This window comes from Triturus cristatus, chromosome 8 (assembly GCF_964204655.1).
Source record: "Triturus cristatus chromosome 8, aTriCri1.1, whole genome shotgun sequence".
NCBI classification, from domain to species: domain Eukaryota; kingdom Metazoa; phylum Chordata; class Amphibia; order Caudata; family Salamandridae; genus Triturus; species Triturus cristatus.
In genome coordinates, this window is record NC_140591.1 from 362,697,284 (window position 1) to 362,713,873 (window position 16,590).

Genomic DNA, 16,590 nt, shown 5'->3' on the forward strand with positions numbered 1-16,590 from the left:
GTGTGATGGGTGGGATGAGAACTCTCGGCACTCACCACAACTACCATCAGGCCTTGAACTCCAAACTACAGGCACCTGGGTCAGCCATCGTTGTATTACACTCCCCCCTCACTGGCAGAAAGCAATAGGCCAGGGAGGGCTGGGTGTGCTGGGTGGGAGGAGGACTCTCTGCACTGATCACAACTACCATCAGGCCTTGTACTCCAATACTCCAAACTAAAGGCACCTGGGTCAGCCATCTTCGTACTGTACTCCCCCTCACTGGCAGGAAGCAATAGGCACAGATGGGCTGGGTGTGAGGAGTACTCATTGCACTGACCACAAACCCCAGCGGGCCTTCCACTCCAAACCACATCCATCTCTGTCAGCCGTCTTGTAACTGGACTCACCTTCACTGGCAGTAAGTCATTGGTCACATGGGGGGAAGGAGTGTCAGACAAGACCACAAATCTCAGCAGGCCTTCCACTCCAAACCACATCTACCTCTGTAACCCATCTTGCTACTGCACTCACGTTCACTGGCAGGCAGCAATAGGCCCAGGTGGGCTGGTTGTGCTGGATGAGAGGAGGACTGCACTGACCACACATCCCATCAGGCCTTGTACTCCAAAGTACAGGCCCCTTGATCAGCCATCTTGCTACTATACTCCCCCACACTGGCAGGAAGCAATAGGCCCAGGTGGGCTGGGTGTATTGGGTAGGTGGGAGGAGGACTCTCTGCACTGACCGCACATCCCAGCAGGCCTTCTAATCCAAGCTCACAGAAACAATCACCTGTAATATTCCTCCAAAGCCATTTACCTTACATTTCACTATGGAGTGTAAGGTATAATTCACTGATCTGTGTATTTACAATGCTATGCACATACACGGATGCCTACTTAGGCTGAGGTACCCCAGTCTCTTGAGTAGAAAAAAATGAGACCATCACTCACAACATGACTACATTACACAGGAATATACACAAACTGTTCAGGGTTCGACTGTTACTTCAATGTGTCTGGTGATACATAGACCAAGCACAGCACACATAAATAACAAATAACATTATTAATAGATGAGTATGTATGTCATGCAAATTATTTAGATATTGAGCTCATTAATCCTCAAGTGTCATCCACAGAGTGTCAGGTACAAGTCAATGCCGGTAGACATGTTACAATCCAGAACATGAGCATATCAGAACAGATTGTACATGTGCATGATGGAAGACCTTACTGCATAAACACATTCTTCCACACAACACAGACATGTGTGCCGGCATCGGTGGTGGGCTGCTAACTTTAGCCCCAGAGCAGGGTGGTTCACAGGGCTGCATCAAATTGTTGTCAATGAGATGCCGCCCTGTGTTTCCGATTTGGCTGGAGGTCAGTGCGACACTTTGCCACCTTCCCAGTCAATATGCCCCTTTGCTTGTTCATGTTGCCCTTATTTTGTAGATTAAAGTATTTTATTTTGGCTCTTTATTGGATTATTTTTATGTGTAGAATTCCAAGTCAGTGACACCACTATTATGTGTCTTTATATGTATTCAATGATTAAGGTGATATGTCTATAACCCCAGGGACCATTGTGTCTGGAAAGAGATCTGCAGACAGTGTTGTTGTGCACTGAGGGATATTTAGTTTGACATGAAATGCGACAAGCTCAGCTCCTACTTCCATCTGAAGATCAAGGCCCTCTACGACAACTTCAGCGAACCAGCACCGGACACTACCCCCCTACCCATTGCCACTGACAAGCCGTCCATCACGTCCTGGGATCCCACAACCGTTGAGCTCATCACAGCGACCATGAAGAAAACTCACTGAGGAGCCCCTACGGACCCCTGCCCACCGCACATCTTCCACTGTCATCGCACCTGAACTAGGACGGACGATAAACACCTCCCTCAGTTCCGGCATCTGCCCAGACGACTGGAAAAGAGCGGAGGTGAAACCCCTCCTCAAGAAACCAATGGCCGAACCATCGGACCTGAAAAACTACTGGCACATCTCTCTCCTCCCCTTTTACAGCCAAAGTCGCTGAGAGACTCATGAACACCCAGTTGACTGCCTTCATCGAAGAGAACTCCATCCTAGATGCCTCCCAATCTGGATTCCGCAGCAACCACAGCACCGAGACCGCCCTCCTCGCCGCCACTGATGACATCCACATGTTACTAGACCAGGGACACACGGTGGCCCTCATCCTTCTAGACCTCTCTGCAGCCTTCGACACTGTATCGCATTGCACGCTTGGAGCCAGACTTCACGAAGCGGGGTTACAAGGAGTCGCCCTTGACTGGATCCACTCCTTCCTCTTTGGCAGATCCCAGAGGATTCGATTCCCTCCCTTCCTCTCCGAACCCATTGAAATCAACTGCGGAGTACCCCAGGGATCATCACTCAGCCCCACTCTCTTCAACATCTACATGGCCCCCCTCGCCGCCATCGTCAGACAGCATGGGCTCAGCATCGTATCCTATGCCGATGACACCCAGCTCATCCTTTCTCTCACGAAGAATCCCAAAGACACCAGACTGCTTCCAGGAAGGAATGAAGAACGTGGCAGCCTGGATGCAAGACAGCTGTTTGAAGCTCAACTCAGAGAAGACCGAGGTCCTCATCCTTGGACCCTGCACCTCCGCCTGGGACAACACCTGGTGGCCCTTCGCTCTCGTGAACCCTCCCACCCCAACTGACCACGCTCAGAACCTCGGCATCACCCTTGACTCCTCCCTCTCCATGAACCGCCAGATCAATGCCATGGCTTCCACTAGTTTCAACTGCCTTTGCATCCTCCGTTAAACCTTCAAAAGGATCCCCCCCTGACTGCAGAAAGACCGTCACACACGCACTCATAACCAGCAGACTGGACTACGGCAACGCCCTCTACGCCGGAATCAACAGAAGTCTTCTACACAAACTCCAAACCATCCAGAACGCCACAGCCAGACTCGTCCTCAGGACACCGCACCACGAACACACGACCCAACACCTACGGAGCCTCCACTGGCTCCCCGTCATGAAGAGGGTCACCTTCTAACTCCTTACCCACGCATACAAATCCCTCAACAACATCAGACCCAAGTACCTCAACGAGAGAGTATCTTCCCACGTACCCATGAGGAGCCTCTGCTCCGCAGACCTCACCTTGGCCAGGTCCCCCGCATCCGCAGAACCAAAACCAGCGGGAGAGTTTTCTCCTGCATCGCTGACAAGACCTGGAACAAACTCCCTGTGAACATCAGAAGCTGCCTGACCCTACACACGTTCAGGAAGGACCTCAAGACCTGGCTCTTCGACTGACCTGGAGCCCCTCCCCCGCACAGCGCCTGAAGATCCTCACAGGTGAGTAGCGCGCTTTACAAACCCCTGATTGATTTATTGATTGATTGATGAGTGGCATTGGTGCCCACCCCCAACCTCCCCCCAGTCCCTGATTGTTACTTACCCTGTTGCTGATGTAGCTGGTCATGTTCAGCACTATCCTGTCCCCGGACTCCAACCATCGACTCCTCGCAGATGACCGCGGACAACTGTTCCTGCAAGGCATCCAGCTCCTCCTGTGGCGCTGGACTCCCACCTCCGGTCTGCAGTGCTGCCTGGCGATTGTTGGACAGTTTCTGCTTGGTCTTGCGCTTAGCGTCATGCCAGCGCTCCTTGCACTCGGTCAATGTCCTCTTAATCTCTGCTACAGCATTTACCTTGTCTATGATAGACTGCTATATTGCATTTTTGGTCCCCAATGACACCATAGAGCCCGCAAAAAGCTGGTGTTGTTTGTCTGTCACTTCCGCAATTAAGATCTCAATTTCCTGCTGGCTAAGCTTGATTTCCCTTTTTCTCTTCCCCTGGGTCTCTGACTATTCCTCCTGGCTGTAGAGGGGTTAGGGAGGTTATTCTCTCCTGCATTATTGGGTCTAGCTTGCTCCATGTTTCTTTTGCGCTTCTTTCTTTAGATTTTTGTGTTTTGGGAACTTCGCTGGCTTTTTGTAGTTTATTTTTCCAGCGAAACGTGTAAAAAGTGGTGTCTGGCTGATTAGCGTGCATTTTCTGACCACTGACTGGCCGGCAGTCACTTTTTTCACGTTAGCGGAAAGATTTCTATAGCCGTGACACAGGTCTTAACATCGACAATTCCCGCTGCACTGAGAAACTATTGCCATGTAGCGACCTTGGTACCAGAATCAAGCATCCTAGGACCGGTTTCTGGGTTTCACACCACTTCAGCCAGGATAGCTTGACTCCAGTGGCGTAGTGAGCACGGGACCCACGTCTGGGCATACCCTTCCCACATAGGGCAAACGGATGTATGACGTTACAACGCATGCTGTTACAACGCATGCTGTTACAACGAAAGTTTTACAACGCGAGTGCATTGACAACGCAGGACATTACAACGCAAGTCTTTACATCGACTTGCACTAGATGGCATTCTAACATTAAAAAAGTGTAATTTACTATTCCAACTCCAGTCCACGTAACAGTAGGGAAGGTGTTGGGCTAGTAAACTACACTATTTTTAATGTTAGCACGCCATCTAGTGCAAGTCGATGTAAAGACCTGCGTTGTAATGTCCTGCGTTGTCAATGCACTCGCGTTGTAACAGTTTTGTTGTAATGGTAGTGCGTTGTAAAAGTTGCGTTGTAAAGGTTGTTCCCCAGGGCAAACAGCAAAACACACAAGATGATGGACGGAATGTTGCACATTGGCAAAACATTCACCCCCAGTCACAGATCTGGGTTTAATCCATCGTTATTTTGCTCACCTTGGTACCATGGTGATAGTTTTCAGTGGTACAAGGCGGTAAGGAAATTGCTGCTAGCGTTAGAGTTAGTTTGCTGCAATTCTTGCAAATATCCCCCTCAGTTTTTAATCCTGTGTTTCTAACCCATATTTTAGCACTATGTGCACACTTCCTAACCTCTGGCTGTCACGTTCTTCTGCGTTGGTCTGATCTTTCATTAGCCCTACCTGTAAAAAAGGGGGTGCACTGTCTGGTCTATGGTCTCATATACTGTAAGATTTGGTCAAAATAAATCCAAATATTTCCATTTTAACACATAGGTTCACAGTCAGACAATAGGAGGGTTTCTGTAAGAAGGTTCCAATTGTCACTACACTTCATTAGAATGATTTAGTGATGGTCTTGTTAGTTTTTTCTAGGGTTTGTCATATGCATATACTCTTTTCTAAATAAGCCAAAGCCTAAAGTTGGAGAGAGGGAAGTCTTTGGGAAGCTGAATTCAGGGGAGTCAACAGGGTGATATTTTTAAACCTGTATCCGCAAACCACTACCTATCACCTCTCTTGGTTTTTTAGATACACACAGACACATGCCATAACGACCAGGAAAGGAACCAATGACAAGTACTTGCCACTGAAGGTCCAGAACTAGTGCAGAGCATTGCTTCTTCTTTTTATCCCCTTTCCCCTGAGTACTGACACTCTTCGAATCCTCAGCCGGGATTTGGACGGAGTCAGTGGTTGGGTGTCATAGGGAACTTGCTTCTGGGATCTCATCTCATTCCTATGGGAACAGACCAGTGCCATAGCGTTACACAGTCCCACCAGCCCAAGTGAACACTCTGGGACAATATCACTGCTGTGCTGCTGCATTCTTGTGACTCTCTGCTTTAAAACGTTTTTTTTTTACTAATTGTTCCTATGTTTTCCGTATCAAGTGGATTATTGTGTGGTTTGAATCATTTAATTCCAAATAATCATTTTTTCATTGCGTTTGAAGATTTTTAGTTTATGTTTTAACCATATGTAGCTAAACGCGTAGGGAAAATATTATCTATTCAAGAACTATTTTGTCTTCAATAAAGCTGCATCCTTTTTTCACCAGAACATTTTTTTCTATTATTAACAACATTTACCTTTAGCTGTAATAACTTGTTTTGGGTATTAAACTATTTATTATGTAAATAGTTCGCTGTTTATGTTGCTGCATCTCGGCACCTTTTTAAAGACACCCAACATTAATGGCCTTATTTAGAGTTGCAAAACACACAAGATGATGGACGGAATGTTGCACATTGGCAAAACATTCACCCCCAGTCACAGATCTGGGTTTAATCCATCGTTATGCTGCTCACCACGCCACCCCAATTCAGACATGGTCATATGCAAATCAGTCTTGACCCTGTGCCTCATGGGAACAGTCCAGCCCGAAATGCCAAGCCATGTCTTCCCTGGACCGGAATCAAGCATCCTAGGACCGGTTTTGGGATTTCACCCCTCTTCAGCCAGGATAGCTTGACTCCAGTGGCGTAGTGAGCACGGAACCCACGTCTGGGCATACCCTTCCGACATAGGGCAAACAGCAAAACCCACAAGATGATGGACGGAAAGATGTACATTGGCAAAACATTCACCCCCAGTCACAGATCTGGGTTTAATACATTGTTATTTTGCTCACCACGCCACCCCAGTTCAGACATGCCCAGATGCAAATCAGTCTTGACCCTGTGCCTCATGGGAACAGTCCAGCCCGAAATGCCAAGTCATGTCTTCCCTGGACCGGAATCAAGCATCCTAGGACCGGTTTCGGGGTTTCACCCCTCTTCAGCCAGGTGAAGTGAGCACGGGACCCACGTCTGGGCATACCCTTCCCACATAGGGCAAACATCAAAACACAAAAGATGATGGACGGAATGTTGCACATTGGCAAAACATTCACCCCCAGTCAAAGATCTGGGTTTAATCCATCGTTATGGATACTGGAATGGCATGGTGAGAAAAAAAACGATAGATTTAGGTCCAGATCTCTGTACTGGGGTGAATGTATGACATTGTTCTGCATTCTGTCCATCAACTGTTGTTTTTGCATTTGTCACCCCGAGTGGGACGGGTATGCTCAGACGTGAGTCCCGTGCTCTCCATGCCACTGGAATCAAGCTATCCTGGCTGAAGAGGGGTGAAACTCCGAAACCAGTACTAGGATGCTTGTTTCCAGTCCAGGGAGGACCTGGCTTGGCAGTTCGGGCTGGACTGTTCCCATGAGGCACCGGGTCAAGACTGATTTGCATATGGCTGGGTTCAAACTGGAATGGCATGGTGAGCAAAAAAACGATAGATTTAGGCCCATATCTCTGAACTGGGGTGAATGTATGACATTGTTCTGCATTCTGTCCATCAACTGTTGTTTTTGCATTTGTCACCCCGAGTGGGACGGGTATGCTCAGACGTGAGTCCCGTGCTCTCCATGCCACTGGAATCAAGCTATCCTGGCTGAAGAGGGGTGAAACCCTAAAACCGGTCCTAGGATGCTTGTTTCCAGTCCAGGGAGTACCTGGCTTGGCAGTTCGGGCTGGACTGTTCCCATGAGGCACCGGGTCAAGACTGATTTGCATATGGCTGGGTTCAAACTGGAATGGCATGGTGAGCAAAAAAACGATGGATTTAGGCCCAGATCTCTGTACTGGGGTGAATGTATGACATTGTTCTGCATTCTGTCCATCAACTGTTGTTTTTGCATTTGCCACCCCGAGTGGGACGGGTATGCTCAGACGTGAGTCCCATGCTCTCCATGCCACTGGAATCAAGCTATCCTGGCTGAAGAGGGGTGAAACCGCGAAACCGGTCCTAGGATGCTTGTTTCCAGTCCATGGAGGACCTGGCTTGGCAGTTCGGGCTGGACTGTTCCCATGAGGCACATGGTCAAGACTGATTTGCGTATGGCTGGGTTCAAACTGGAATGGCCTGGTGAGCAAAAAAACGATGGATTTAGGCCCAGATCTCTGTACTGGGGTGAATGTATGACATTGTTCTGCATTCTGTCCAGCAACTGTTGTTTTTGCATTATTTAGAGTTGAGCTGCCAAAATGTGTTGGATGTCCCTTCCGCCATATGAAGAGTGAATTTACATCAATGGCACTCTAAATAGGTCCAATGGGATGTCTGCCACTTTTTACAAAATATCCCACTTGGTCAAACTTTAACCAAGACCCTAAGCCATTAACAGTGGCCCACAGCACCTAAAGGAAAGGTAAATGTACTTCTGAGAAATTGTCAGCCTGCCACTTTGGTGTCCTGCTTTTCAGGTTCTTGTGGGACCTTGATATTAACCAGAAGTGTCTTGAAACCCTCTGCCTCACCCTTTAACATGCTAGGTCAATTTGAAACACTAGTCCTTTACAATGATGATCCCAAGGCTGGTTGAAATACACTTTTGATTGCTGAACATCTTTGAGGGATATCTCTATCCAGCTAAGTCAAGTGTGAAGGCATGCTCCTAGACCATGACATATACTTGGGTTTTCAACCAATCAGTGACTCTAAGTAAGAGTGGAATATTTGCTTTTGCACAGCCTCTCTTTGTGCCTTCTCTGTGGAGTAAAACTGTAAAGGGCAGATCAATAGGACAAAGGGCAATGGGACTATTTCTAATTTGCTGCTTTGAAAAAGTATTGTTGTGTGCAAAGCCTGAGTTACCTGCGTGCTACCTTCTTCAGGACAAATCTTTTCAAGCTTTTAAAAGTCATTGTTTCCTATAGCTACAACATAAGATGGCAAGTCTGCTATTATGCATTTGTGGCAAAGGTATGTCGAGAACCTGCCAACCTAAGATTAGAACCTCTTTAGAGGAGAGTCAATTTATCATCATCATCATTCTGAGGTTAAATAATTGAGTAATAAATCTGTTGGTCAATAATAGCTCTGTTACCATTTTCATAGAATCAGCAGAGGATGATGCAAAAGTAGTACAGCTATTGTTATGTTATGGTATTATATGTTAAGTGGTTTTATTACGAGCTCGATTGCCCAACGGGCGTCTTGGTGCTAGCTGAAAGAACCAAAGTGAGGGTGAACCCAGAAGAAAGAATTAGCAGGACCTAAAAAGCCAAGTTTTCAGAGCTTTCCGGGGGGGGGAGGGCGTGGCTGCCGTTGAGCATGGCAGCCAGACACTGAAGGAGCTCCTGTGCAGGATCCGCCTTATCCTGGAATTGCTTTAAAACCTGGGGGTAATTTTTTATACTTGCTCACCCTACTGACATCGGGGTGCTGTGGGTAGTGCTTGGTCTGAGTATTTGCCCTGGAAACCCAGATCGGACCGGAAACCCAGATCGCACCGGAGATGCTGTGTACGAGTTCCTGACAGGCTGTGGAGCGCGGCCTGGTGGCTGGGCGTGCCGTCTTTGATCGACCTGAGTACCACCCTGAGCTGCCGGCCTTACACAACGTGATTTGCGAGGAGTGCACGGAACCATGCTCGGCCCGGCGCTGCCCTCTATGTAGTGGGAGACCGCCACTGTGGAGACTGAAGGATATCTACCAGGCCCGCATCCAACCTGGGTCTGGGATTACCGAGCACTGAGAGGACAACAGGGGACCTCCTGACGTAGCTCCGTGGGTCAAAGCACCAGCGCTGCTTGGAACCTGAGTGGGGGCGCCTACTGATCTTGGGGGCGCCTCCAACTTCCTATAACTGACACCGAGTCTGCCCTGCTTCAGACTAGCGCAGTGCAGGGACAGTAAAGGCCCGGCTGCGTCATCGGTGGCACTGTGAGGAGGCAGGTTGAAAGTTCCTGGCTGGGGCTTCTGGTGAACTGGTGTCAGGACTGTGGTGGTGAGTGCCAGTATGTGTGGGAATGATAAAAAGACAAGCCAGCGTCTTCAGCAATCAGTCAAATACCCACATTGGAAAAGGCGACATGCTTCTACCAGGAGATTGTTAATCAGCTGTGTAAAGAACTTACAAATGGCGAACGAGGCGGCCAGAGGATTAGATGTGACAATCCTGGGTCAGCGCTCTAGTGTTTCCCCAGCGCGCAAGAGCCAGGAAAAACAAATGCGCTTGTTTCAGTGAGGAACGGCGCACTTCAACTGTAACGCGAGACGTGTAGCGTCTCAACGTCGAGTCTGCCATCTGAGAGAAAGTTTGTGAGGTGAATTGGAAAACGTCTCAACGTCAAGTCTGCCATCTGAGAGAAATGTAGTGAGGCGAATTGGAATGCGTCTCAATTTAGAAGCCGGCTGAGTTAATATTACTCTTTTCAGAGAGCCTAGTGTAAGCGGTCAAATTAAAACACAAGACTTTTTGTTCAAGAAATAAGGTGTCCATAATTTAGCGTTAACACGCTTAGGGAAGAGTTGCATATGTTGTTCCCTTTTAAGCGCGTAACAATTTTTCCCTGAAGTTCTATTTTTGACAAGAGTGTTTGGTAACTCTTATCTTGCATAAGGGTGCCTCGCAAGAAGAAGCCCTCATTATATGTAGAAGAATTTGTCTGGTAAGCCTGTATCTTGTGGATTCCAGCCGGAAGATAAGGTATTTTGTGCGTCACAAGAATTAGTCATTATTCAGTGGACTTCGTAGCAGGAAGATAAGGTACCATTACTTTTGATGTCGCAAGAATTTAATAAAAAGACATTCATGCAAAAGTCAATATAACCTACAAAGACTGAATTGAGAAATTCCATAAAGAATCCAACTAAGGAATGTGTCTTCAACATAGAGAGAAGCTATAGCCTTTGGACAGTGGGGTATGAAAGTGTAATGTTAAGTAATACGTATGTAGAAGGAATTTAGTAAAGTGTTTGTTGCATGATTATGTTTCTCCCCATGCAGATGCAGCATATCTAGTCCCACGCAGTGAAGCTGAGGCACAGGAGTTGTCCAGTGAACATATGTTCCAAGGCAGTCTGTCTTTCTATCCACTTCCCCTTTCCCCCCTGCAGTTGCCTTCACCAGGATTTGTCTTGCTGGTGGGGGTACTGGTGGCGGGGCGTTGGGACCATCATCGGCTCCTGTGGAATCTGTTTGGTCTTCTGACAACTGGGCCTATCGCTGGCGTGCTACAGAGCTGTGAAGGCATATTAGGGGGCCCCTGGCGCACTCCTGTGAACCTGCGTGCCATAACTGCCCGTGGCTCTAGGGGGTGTCCTCGGTCTTGTGGAGGTCCTCAGGGTCCATCCATTATACTATCCTGGAGTTTGCCCCTCTCACTGACTGCACACCAGACCCTGAGGACACCTACCTGCACCACACTTGCTGTAAGGTGAGCCATCTATATTACCCTTTGGCGGTGTCCTTTCCTGGGGCATCAAGTGGATGGTGCACCCCTCCTGCCATTGCTATCTACTGTAGTTGTTGCCTGCTGACCTCCCCCTTCAGTTCACTGAGTGCTACTGTGTCATACTGAGCCACCCCTAGGGCCTTTGTTCACCACTCAATCCGGCGGAGCGCTGCCATTACATGTTAGACTAGCTGCGTCATTGGGACCTGCGACTGCCGTGTGACTTCCGGCCCCCCGCGGACACTGTGGGTTGTTTGCCAGCATTGCCGGTGCGCCCTCAATGCAGGGCCTTGCCGGTAAAGTTTAGTCCCCCACTCTTGGAGTCCGATTGGCGCTTGCGAGGACCCGAATTGCAGCGGATCGAAAAAGGGACATAATTACACACCAACATTGACATGAGGCACAGTGCGCTTGTAAAGCTCAAAAGAGGGCTGGTTACGTTTGATCTCTGCCTCCCTCCCCGGTTTTCACTGCTGAGGCGGCCGGGGCCTGGCTCTCTCATTGTATCTGTATAGTGGGCATAACACAATATAGGGAATATTGCATCCCCCCCCTTTTTATTTGAACCAAACTGCGGCTTCGGTACCTGTGGTCCCCATACTCCATCTGGATGAATTATTAGAGCATTCCTTTTGCCCCAGTATCGCTGCTTAGGTTTAATCACCTGAAGACTCTGTACACTTGGGTGGTTGGCTACACTGAATGGTCTGAATAGTGAGTACTGCACAAAACTACCATATTAAATACATCAACCATTGTCTGAGGCCGATTGACTCGCCCAGCGCAGGGCTCTGCTCCCCTTTGCTGTTGTGCGCTGGACTCCAAGGGCCTGGACCAGTCAAAGTGCCTGACTCAAACATTAACACCCTCCTACGACCACAGTAATATCCTAACCTGGCCTGTTGACATAACCACTAGTCCAGTCTCTACGTCTTGTGACAGCTCTGGGCAGCTCTTTCTACTTACTGTGCTGTACCACACATATTGCAATGGGGTGCACGAAAGTGAAACAACCTGATATGCCTTCAACGGAAGCACCACTTCAGGGGGACTCTCAATCGGCTTCTCAAACACCCTCAATAAGTTACGTCCCACCGACGGCCCTGTCACCCCCGCCTGATATGCTGGATCAAATTCTTCAGGAAATCAGAGACTCGCGTCAATCTATTGAGTACCAAATTGGCACTCTTACCACTGGTCTTACCCTCTTATGAGCGGACCATAACAAACTCTCTGACATGGTCAAAGACCAAGTACAAACACTACTAGAAATTGTACCACAACATATGGAACACTCTGTCAGTTGTCGCAAATGCAAAAACAGTTGACTACCCTGCTTGGTAGAGTTGAAGATGCGGAAGGGAGAGCCAGACGCAATAATGTCTGCATTATTGGAATGCCGGAACGTTCAGAAGACCCCAACGTGACCCAGTTCGTGACCTTCCACTGTGTGGAACGAGCACACCGGATTCCTACGGGCAGGCCAACAGCAGGAATGCCGTCCAGACCACTTATAGCCTGTATCCTTAATTATAGGAACCGTGATTATTTACTACAAAAAGCTCGAGAAAATGCTCCTATACAATATGAAAATACTCAGATCTCTCTTTATCCAGACTATACAGTGCAAGTGTAACGCCTCCTACTAACCACTCAAGCGGAAACTCCAGGCTCTCAACCTGAAATATGCCCTGTTATTCCCAGCACAACTAAAAATTATTTACAATCAGAAAGCCCACTTTTTTGACTGCCCTGAGGCAGCAAATGATTGGCTCGAGTCCACTCTGCCCTCCCAGGCACTGGACAATATATACCAATGACTACGATGTGTTCAAACACAGACAAAAAAGCAGGGGTCCAGTCGCAACAGATCAACACAAACATTGTCTAACAAAAAAACATCACCGGAGCAGGCCCTGCTGGAATGGGAGTCAGCACTGGAGATAGCTGCCTCCATGCGTGACCCCACACAAGTCACATCCCCGGAACAATCGGACGACAACACAATGCCCTCAGACTCAGAGAGTATTGATATCCTGTTACCCTCGATTACCCCGCAGATTGGAAAGGGCTTGTTCAGTTACTGCTGTCAATCGATCTCCATGGATCTCTCGTAATTATGGACCTAATCTACCATGATGAAGGGAAGTAAGACAATACAGATGTATTTATAATCTATGCTTTTTCTAGCCAGGTTTTTTGCTCAATTTAACATATTACAGGGTCCCGCCATGAGTGTAGCTCTGTTGGCAATTGTTAAGTCATGCTCTGCATAGGACCCACCCCCCCTGCAGATACTGCGTTGTATAACCGCTTGGAATCCATAAGTTTTAGAACGTTTGGTCCAACATAGAGCATTGACCCTAGTATTGGGTGTTATAGTTTCTGGAGGGGTTATTGGTTCCTGGTCCACCCTTTGTCATACAATGTATTGTATTCCTTGTGTTTCCACTAGGGCATTCATTTATATCTGTCTGATATGGAATGGCTGTGTTGGGTAAATACAAGATACTGACATGGAATGTGCAGGGCATGGGGTCAGTCCACAAACGACACAGAATTTACACCCAACTTACTAGGCAAAAAGTCTAAATAGCTCTTATCCAAGAAACACATTTAACTAATTCTGAAGTGACCAAAATGCGCAGAAAATGGAAAGGACAAATCTTTAACACCTCCTACTCTGCCTTTGCAAGAGATTCACTTATTTGGATTAGGAATGGGGTACCCTTTGTGTTGGTGAACCAACAGATAGACGCAGCAGGACGTTATGTACTACTACAGGGCAAACTAGATGGCACTCCAATAGTCATTAGTGGTGCATACGCCCCAAATTATGAACAGAATACTTACCTCACTAATCTCAACACAGTATTATCGGATTGGGTCATATATCCCTGGGTCATTGGCAGAGACTTTAACTCTGTCTTAGATGTCCAATTAGATCGTTCTCACCCTCCGGTTAGAGGAGCAGTAATTTAAAAAAATGCAGACTCTCTACATGCTTGGGTCACAGGCTGGACAGTACAAGATGTATGGTGTATACACCATGCTAATAGTAGGGAATATTCATTCTATTCCCCTCCTCACCAGTTGCACACCAGGATTGACAGAATTTTTTGCTGTATGTCCTTGGTATCCCAGATTGTTGATTCTACTAGGGGTGGGCGGAATTTACGTAATCGCGTTACACAAATCTTCACGAAAACGTTAAAAATCTCCGCGAACACGCGGAAATATCGCAAAGGTGCGGAGGTTTTTGTCCCGCCTGTTCGTGATGTTTTTTGCGAGACCGCGTTGGAAATGTGTCGCCAACTTGCCCATGCGGTCGCTAATGGGCGCCGCCATCTTGTTTTCACTTGTCCCGCCCACTCGCGATGCTATTTCCTGTTCCGGGTCGCACAATGCATGCTCGCGCCCGTTCGCGATAAGTAATTCCTATTCGGGAACGCGTATTACGTGTTCGCGATGCTTTTTGCGTGCTCGGGGAGAAAATATCTTGGGGGCTTACCCATGCGGTCGCAATGGGGGCGGGCATCTTGTTTTTCACTCTATTGCTATGGTTCTGGGGCCTGCTTTTCAATCCTCCCTCTATCTTTTCAATCCTTTGTTTCTGAAAGATTTTTTTTGATCTTTTTTATTTATTATCTCTCTCTCTGTTTTCCTGATTCTATATTTTTTGTTTTTGTCTACTTTTTGGTGTGTTTTTTAACAACCTTTTCACTCTTTTTCTATTAACTGCTTTTTTCATTTCTTTTACTTACTTTTCTAATTTTTCCCTTTTCTTTTCCGCCCCCCGCCTACCCCAGAACCATGACACAGGGACACAGGGTGCATCGCAGCCAGAGCCGCGACCGCCTTCCTTGTGGAAGGCGGCGCCCACAAGGTGTGCAGGCACGGGCCCTATTTGGGGAGGTGGAGTTGGCTACACTGGTTTTTTTTGTGCAGCGCCACCTCTCCTTAACCCCGGCAGCAGGCAGCAGGCCTCGGTCCGGGTACGGGCTCCGGGAGCGTCGGCAGCGGTGGGGAAAGGTGCGCCGGGTAGTGTTTTGCTGCTCTGGTGTCTGGTGCAGCCAGAACCATTTGTCGCACCGGTGGTTCGATATCCTGGACCGGGAGCAGGACCTGCTGGACCTGCTAGGAGTGGAGGTCCCGGGTCTTGGTGAGAAGCTATTTAATTATTACTACTTTGTGTCTGTTCTTCTGCTCTGTGTTATATATTGCGAATAAATTTCTTTTCCGGCAAGCTAGGATGCTGCTGCTTACATTACAGGTAATTTACGTTTAAAAGTCTTCTGTGATTGTTATGACACAGGTGCTCTGCGCTACTAATCTTGTTATTTGCAACTTTGCATTTGCGCTCGTTTTGCGTGATTATGTAAGAGTTTATTTTAGAAAACTTAAGTTAGGTAATGCTAGAGTGATTCCAGTCCTTCCTTTGTCCTGTTACTAAGAGATCGGGGTGGATTGATACTTAGGTTTAGTTACTTATTATGAGTTTGTAATATTTTAGTGGTCTGCGACTCGTGACTCCCCCTCAGTTACATCACATGCTGCTGAGTGCTGCTAGTGCTTACCCCAGTCCTTAGTAGACACTTTTGTAGTTTGTTCAGTGAGTGGTAATAGGCTTAGCACTAGCAGAACATCAGCATCAACGAACCAACAATTTGGTGTATGCAAAAATACAGGCATGTGTCCTTCATTTATGCATTTTTGAGGACTAAAAGATGTGGAAATGCTTACTTAATGTACAATTGGCACGCCTGGAATAGGTGGGCTAGGTCAGGTGGTACGTACTACTTAGGCTTGGTTAGTATTCTGGAATCAGAATGGAACACTGGATTAGTGTAGATAAATAATAACTAATCGGTCCGCGAATCCCCCGATACTACTTGTCGACCAGATTAGATAGGTCAATTTTATTGCAATTGTTGTTTACACAAATGTTTTTTGGACTGTCTTTTAAAAATATTTTATTTGTTTCACAACAATCATCAATGTTTGTCTCTTTCTTTCTTATATCTTTCATGATCAGCATCCAGGGGCAAGAAGACGGGGGCAAAGTCGGCGGGAGCATTTCCAGAACACCAAGGACAGGAGGACCAGAATGACGGCTCTTCTGCTGGCCCCAGTAAGTCTTCCTGTTTTTAATATTAATAATTCTTATCCACTAACTTTTACTGCACCGTATTTTTTTTCTCCGAACTATTGTTTCTGTGTCCTAATGCTATTTTTTACCAACAATTATCCTTCGATCTGGACTATCTGTTTCTAAATTCTTGTTATCCCTGCCTCTAACTGTCTCTGCTATGACTCTCTGTACTACTACTATTAGTCTGTCCGTAGCTAAGCATGCCCAGTTGGCCACTCTTTATTTAAAAGGTTTTAAATAAAACTCAGATTCACCAGTAGCTCTAGCCATTGAGTCTAGTCCTTTGGGTTGTCCTCTTGTACTCCTTCTATTCTTCTTAATCTTTGAGGCTTTATTAATCTTAATGCTTTTCGACAATTCCCACCAACAAAATGCCCAACCAGATTTTACTATTTTGATAGGATAGGACATACTACTACTGTTGTAGGGA